We start from the raw sequence: 8,111 nt of genomic DNA, 5'->3' as shown, positions 1-8,111 counted from the left end.
TCTCCCTAGAATTGATTTTAGTAGGATTTCTATCTTCATACTGTTTTATGGACTAAGCCCTAATTTTCATATCAAACAAACGGCTATTGATCATCAGCTTGTGGTATACTTCCTTACTATCTCTATTCGTATTTCTAGCTTCATAATGTTTCTTCTATTGAGCTCTAATTTCCATATCTTCAATTTTTTATTGGCTCTAATTTCTATATCTTCAATTTTTTATTGGCTCAACAAATAAAGGGCTATTGCTCATCAGCTTGTGATATACTTCGTTATTATCTCTATTCAATCGATTTTCTTTTATTTTGCTTTTTGTGTTTGATTATTGACTATATTATTTTATAATTTGTTTATGTTATTCAATTTTTGTTATTTAATCGATCCTTATTCGTGTTTATGTTATTCAATCTAATAGCATCATATGCATTTTTTCTCACTACTATATTTGTGTATGTATGTTTGATCATACATTAATTTGGTATTTATCTAAAAATTTTGATATGAATTCATGCGCATTCACCATTTTCTGCAACATCGCAATCATATCAACTTAACTAAACGAGTTAAGGTATGACGAATTAGAGGCAGGATACTACATTGTTAGGAAGAGATAGAAACTTACAGCTGCATTTTCTATGTCAGTGCCGCTGATTTTAGCCGCACACCCATAGACTATTTTTTAAAAACTATTAACTTCTTTGCATTCTTGCTCCAAGTACCAACTTCACCTTCTCTATTTCTAGTTATAAAATATGTGAAAAGAAAAGGATTAGACGAATCTTGTTTTGACACTTTTTTTGCTGCTAAATTTCTTGATTCTTACTGTTTCTGCTTTGAGCTCTGATGGGTTGGCTTTATTATCACTCATGAGGCGTTGGACATCTGTGCCTTCTTCTATAACCTCAAGCTGGAATGGTTTTGATTCAACCCCCTTGTTCATGGGTAGGAATAATATGTAATAGTAGTACCCATAATATTATTCATTTAAATCTTACTGGCTACGCTATTTCTGGTCGATTAGGACAAGAAATTGCACATTTGGCAAAATTTATAGATTCTTGATTTAAGTGATAATAGTTTCTCTAGTGTGATTTCATCACAACTTAGTAATTGTACTCTTCTTGAAAGTTTAGATCTTTCTCAAAATTTCCTTACTGGAGAAATAACCGTACAGCTTAAAGAACCTGCGAGTTTAAAGAAGTTGAGTCTTTATAGTAATATTCTGACATGACACAGCTCAAGAATCTGGAAAGCATCATCCTGTATGACAACCAATACTTTAGAGTCATACCTCAAGGTTTAGGAGTTAACAGCAGCTTGCAGATACTTGAGCTAATGAATAATCAATTTACTGGTCAAGTTCCCCCAAACCTTTGCTATCGGAAGCATTTAGAAGTACTGAATTTGGGTCAAAACCATTTGCAAGGTAGCATACCATCTGATGTAGGAAATTGCCCAACACTCTAGGTTGGTTGGTCATATTCCTTTTGAACTTCGTGGTTTGGCCAGCCTAATGAGTCTAGATATTTCTAGCAATAATTTAACAGGAAGTTTAGTAATAAATTCCTTTCTTTCTTTCTTTTTGTGACCAACTAAGGCACTAAGGCTTTCTTTTCCAGATAATTTTTATTAAGAAATAAGTTATTTTATTTTATTTTATTACATATACTTCATAGGTACTGTATCATTTGTTATTACTTTTAGCTTAATACTGAATATTATTTGGTACGGGACAAAAAATTTCATTTCTTAGAGGTCGCTCATCAACTATTTAAAAAAGATCGAGCAAATAGAGGTGGTGCTAAAACTGCAAAGAAAAAATATTATAGGTGGCGATAGATCAGAATATACGTAATGATGATTTTGATGAGATGCAAATGAATGATGAGGAGCTTTTAGAGCAACTATATCCTTCAGCTTAATTCATCCTAGAGTCACCAACTCATAACAGTTTTTCATCAGTTTCTCAACAATCAAAATTACCTTCTAAAGGAGGAGGTAAAAAAAGAAGAATCACATCTGATGTTATTACTAATGAGTTTATGGAGGTCACTTCTTCAATGAAAGAGATTGCACGTGCAATCATAACTAGCAATCAACGCATATATACTATAAGTGAAAGTATAATTAGAGTTGGAAAAATTATGACTAGCCAAGTGGGAGGTAATGGATGCTCTTGACTTTTTAAAGGATAATGAGTATTTAGTTAAGAGATTTTTTTGCGTGTGACAACGACGTTAAGCTTGCTTGGTTGAAGAAGAAAATGGAAGTGAATACTTGATATTAATCACATTGGGTGTGAATTTTTCTTTTTGCTAAATGAGTTATAAGAATTTTAGTATTATGTTAAGACTTTTTTTACTAAATGAGCTGTAAGACTTTTAATACTTTGTTATTAAAAAACTGATTACTTTCATGATAATTATTATTTGCATGATAAGAGCAAGTTGTAATATTAATAATTAATAATTTAAAATTTATGTTGGTAGACATTTAATTTAGCTTTATAATTATTAATTTGGCAAAATAATATTGAAGAGTCCAACAGTATTAAGCCCATCAGAACTTTTTAAAAATATTGGTAGAATTAGAAAAAATATTTATGAAGAATGAAAATTAACTAAAAAAAAAATATATTTATGAAGAATGAAATTAAACTTTAAAAAAAATTAAGAAATATATATAGGTGAACTCTAAAATAATCACTTTTTTGTCAATGTAAGATGAATAAGGATATTGTTGACTAAATAAAATAATAAATTGAATTACAGAACTGTTCCAAACACAAAATTAATTTCATTTGAATGAATTCTGCACTTTCTATTTAATGTACCAAATATAAGAATTTATTTGTAAATGGAATGAATTCTTTAATAGATTTCAACCAAACACAATATAAATTTCAATTTGTAACACAAAATCCTTTCAACTACAATTAAGTTAACAGTAAATTCTATTTGAATCGTTAATGAAATGCTAATATAGCAACTGACATATTATAACAAAAAAAGACAAGCCATAAAATGTTTGCCACATCACCAAATCCACTTAAGCTCCTATTTCTTTATAAGCATCTCTTTCATTGAGACTTCACCACCATATTCTCTTGTCTAACTCTAACTCTAGAAACTTACTTCCTATTTTCTCTCTTCGTCAATGGCAAACACCGGCGAAGAACAACAATTTGGAATTGTGTCTTAGCCCTATATATGGAGTTCCTCACGTTGACTGCCAAATTGAATGCTCGTGTGGAGTTACAATAAGAATGTGCGTTTCATAGTCGGAGAGAAATCCATACAAAAGGTATCTCAAATATGCTAATAATAGCTGCCAGTTTTTTATTGGTTTGGTAAAAGATTCAATAACCACATCTACAATTTACTTTGATCATTAAAGAGAGAGGAAAAAGAATTGAGTTGGCAGGTCTTCCAAATGAGTTTGATGGCTGGAAGAACTAGTGTAGTTGATTTTTCGGTTATGGAAAGTGAGATGCAATTGTTGAAGGAAAAACATCAAGAAGATGGAAGAAAATGAGAAGGAAGTGAAGGCACTTGAGCAAAACAAGGAGCTACTACAAATCATTTTGGTTGTAGTTAGACCGGTTCAACTTTTAGGCCAGACCAAATTCGAGCTGAGCTTAGTCGGGCTTGAAGTTTTCAACCCTAAGCCTAAACCGGGTCCAATCCAGTTATATGGGCCTAAATTGTTTATCAAGATTAACCTGTCATAAAAAATATCATTCCCAAGCCTATTAAAAAAATAATGGGACTTTTACGAGTTCGAACTTGAGCAAGTCTAAAGTAAAAAAAAAAAAAAACCAAGCTCGAAACTTTTCAGACGGGCTAGGATAGGCCGAGCATGTATCCAAATCTATAAACATGTCTAATCATAAAAATTGATACAAATAGTTGGTTTTGTAAGGGGTCTTGGGGTTTGTAAGACCGAAGTCCTCAAATTTAGATACATAATTGTCCCTGGTAATGAGTATTTTTTAAATTTTTTATTATTAATAGCTAATTGTGTACTATAAATTGTGCCTCAATTTATGATTAAATTGAAAATTTTGAGAACACATGAGTAACTTTAATTGGCTGAAACAATATTATAATTATACAATTGATACAATAAACAGAATTTCTTGTTTCAATTGTAAAACACAAAATAAAAATCATATGGTATAAAAGTGCCATTTCACCAACAAAATATGGCCTTATAGTAGAAACTTAGGTAAATAAAATAGCAGTTAGAGTAAATGTTTTCTACCTATTTTCTATTTGATAGACAACCTTATAAAAAAGCCAATGGTGCCTGTCCTGTACAGCTTACAAACTACCACAAAGTCATAATTCATGTCTAAGATTCAATGCTTGGTCTTCTTGTGTTTTGTATGAATCTAGATGCCACATCTCTTCCCTAAGATCTTAGCCTTTTCATCCTTCTGTCCATCTCTTTTTCATGTTGGCTCGAAGGTTGAATTGTTTCAGCCACATGAGGTTGAGATGATGTGCTCCTTTGACTATAAGAGAGGTGGACAATTTCCGTTTGAATAGTATATACATTCTCTATCCAACTAGGACCTACATGGGATATGACATTAGCACTTTAGTATGTTGTAAAATAATGGTTAAAACTGAATGAAATAATTGAAGAAACAACACTTACATATAATCCATCACTTAAACTAACAGTACTTCCTTTGTTGCATCAAGTTAAGGAGGGAAATCTCTGTTGGGTGTAAAGACATTAGTTGGTATTGATTCAGGCCTAACATCTTGTTGCGCTCTAGTAGAATCTGTTTATGCATGTGAACTAGTGGCTGCCTAGTAATTCTTTCAATAAGATAAAATAAATAACAAATAAAACAAAATATATTAAGACACTAAATAATAACAAATTGAAGCACATGTGTGTGGGGAGAACTAATACTCAGTCTCTTGATTTTTTTATGAACCTTTTATTATGTCCCACTTTTCTACAAACACTGCATTTGACAGAAATGACCTCTTTCTTGATAACTTCCCCTCCATCATAGTTTTCTTTACTTTTTCAATTTCCTTTTTCCTTATTTAGGTTTTTTGCTTCTTTCTTTCAGCATTCATCAACATATGATTCAAATTGTTCATTATTTTAAAAGAATGCATGCACAAGCATGCATGCAAGGAATTCCTCGTAACTCTTGTAACTGCAAGTAATGCCCACCACGTCAACAACAAATTGGTTATTTGCACCAGATGTTATTTCTAAGTGGTCGCTAAATGCATATAGTGACTATTTAGAGACCATATTTCATTGTCATTAAAATTCTCATTGCTAAAAATAACCATAAAAAAGATGTGAGGTCTTTAGTTTGCTACCCCATTTGTGGTCCTATTTGGTCTCATTATATGGTCTCTATTTGAAAATAATGAGAGACCAAAGAATATAAAATAGAAATCTCTTACCGACCACATCACGTAGTAGCTAAAGTTAGAGACCACCATATATGATAGCTAAATTGGTCTATAATTTTATTTTAAAAATTGATTTTTGATTGATATTTTTATTATAATTAATTGATACATTTTTTAAAATATTACTAACCTATTTATATTTAGTTTTGGTAATATTGTTAAAGTTAATTTTTTATTTTAAAAATCTAATATTAAAAATTAAATATAATAAATTAAAATTAATAAATAATTAAAATTATTCTATTAGAAAGATAATATATAATTATATCTAAATCAAATATGCATAATTGTAATATTATATAATTTTAATAAAATATCCGTTGTACCATTTGATACTTTGTATACCACCTACCAAACAAAAAATAAAATGTTATATTTGAGTTCAAGTTAAATATTACCAAAATACTATATAAGGATCTAAAAAAGCATAATTAAAGTTCAAGATTATAATTGAATAAATACTGAAATATTAAAGATTCTCAGTGGTTTAGTTTTAAGACAAATTATTATAGGAATAGTAATATAAGATGAACTCATCTAATTACTGAAACAAGGACAACAAAAAGTAGAAAATCTAAACACCGTAACTTTCTTCAATATTTAAAAAATCATTTTATTATGCAACATGTGGTGGTTAGAATAATAATAGCCTTGCTAATGAAAAACATCAAGATTTTGAAGAATTATTAGTAATACCAATAGCCTGGCTAATCATGCAACTGTCCATTTCCCTTTCCTTTACATAGCCTCTAATTATCTATTTCCCTTTCTGTCCTTCTGAGCATCATGAACCCAATGTTTAGCCACAACTGAAACTTTTCCTTGTAAAATAATCCACTGGGCATAAAAAAATTAAGTCTAAATTAGTAAAGAAACTTATGGCATGAATTTACAATACATTTATACTAATACAGTTTTCCGAGTAAATTAGTAAAGAAACTTGATAAAATGCTTCACTCCTATATAAAAGTATGCAAAAGTTATAGCAAAAAATCAAAGAAAAATTCATCATTTAATTTAACTATTACATAGTAAGTACAATTAAAAAGAGCCTATAAGAATTCCTTCTCTCCTGGATCACTCGATCAATAATAGCTATAAATGAGAATAATATTTATCAAAATACATCTATGAACCAAGAAAGTTAGCTTCTTAACAATCTATCCAAATATATATATATATATATATATATGTATATGACTCCCCAATTAAAGTGAGAAATCCACTCAACAAATTAAAGATTGAGAAGTTACCTATATTACGTACGGCTAATGCAAGTGTTTGAAGAAGAAAGATAACTAGATGATCGTCGAGGGTGGAGGCTTGATGAAATATGATGGCGAGCAGCAAGACGGTGAGAACCAAGATTGAAGGAGAAGAAACGATGGTTATTGCTGTAAGGTTAGAGGGCAGAGGAGGCTTGAGAGAAAATAGAATTAGGATTTACTATGTAATGGGTGTTATTTGTTGTAGTTAAAGTTTTCATTTCCCTCAAAACTAAAACTACGCAATAAAACGATAAAGTTTTAATTTTAATCAAATTTATATAATTTTAAATGAAATTATAGAATTTTTTTTTATTTTATTTTACTGGTAATGATTTATTTAAAATTTAAAATTAATACTTCTATATTTTATATTTTTTAAATTTGACATAATATTTATAAAAAATAACAAAATACTAATACTAATTGATGTGTCTATTTGATTTGTCCAAATAATAAAAGAGTTAATTAATATTGGTATATTATTATTTATATTATATGAATATCATTTATGTTATATAATAATTTATTTTTACTAATATATTAAAAATATAATAGTAACAAAAATATATTTTCTTTACACTAATAAAAATATTTTAAAATATAATTTTAATATTAATTTAGAGACCATATTGAAATGTGGTCTCTAAATCCATGGATAGTTAGCTACTACAACTATATGGTCTCTAAATTAGGGACCACAAAATGGAAGCTATAATCATACTATAAATAGGAGGAGGATTTAGTGACCACATGTGCGTGGTTGCTAAATTTAGAGACCGCGTATGTGGTCTCTAAGTAATCGCTAAATCACCCGCCAACTTTATGCGCGCCAATAGCGACCACTTAGAGACCACTTTCAATGGTCTCTAAGATTATGATTGCTAAGTGGTCTCTATTTTTATAAAAAAAAAGTTTGGTCTCTAAGTGGTTGCTATGTGGTCTCAAAATGATCTCTAATAGCGACCATATTTTATATAGTCTCTAAATGTGGTCTCTATTTTATGATTTTTTTTTATATTGCATCTGAAATTATTGTTATATAATCAAAGGATTCTTTATTTTCTCAAGCTTCTTTTGAATCTTTGGATACAAAATTTCCTCCATTTTGCTACAAAACAATTGCTTTGTATTATCCGTTTCATAAGTTGGATCCTAATCACTCAAATTATTGAGCAACATGTTATACTTGGCAGTTGTTTGAAAACATGCCCTACTTCAATATTATGGAGGTCTATTATCAATCTATTTTTTTATTTCTTTATCCTTCCTTTTCTATTTCACTTAACCAATGCTTAAGCTTCACTTTATAAAATGCCTTGGCAGCATTCTTTAAGAACTTTTTCAAATCCATGTCTGAAAAATTTGACTTTAATTTTACCTTCATATATCGAAT

At 29.5% G+C, this 8,111-nt stretch overlaps 1 long non-coding RNA gene across 1 annotated transcript; it reads right to left on the bottom strand.

Moving 5' to 3' along the window:
* Positions 1-4,127: 4,127 nt before the first annotated feature.
* LOC125370166 lies at positions 4,128-7,237 on the bottom strand. The gene is made up of 4 exons (XR_007216066.1): positions 6,704-7,237; positions 6,147-6,287; positions 4,663-4,725; positions 4,128-4,577 (listed from the first exon to the last, which is right to left on the bottom strand). It is a non-coding gene; the product is annotated as an uncharacterized LOC125370166 (long non-coding RNA).
* Positions 7,238-8,111: the final 874 nt, after the last annotated feature.

This window comes from Ricinus communis, chromosome 5, assembly GCF_019578655.1.
Source record: "Ricinus communis isolate WT05 ecotype wild-type chromosome 5, ASM1957865v1, whole genome shotgun sequence".
In the NCBI taxonomy this organism is placed as follows: domain Eukaryota; kingdom Viridiplantae; phylum Streptophyta; class Magnoliopsida; order Malpighiales; family Euphorbiaceae; genus Ricinus; species Ricinus communis.
Note: the sequence above shows the minus strand (reverse complement) of the source record. Positions and strands in the feature narration are given on the sequence as shown.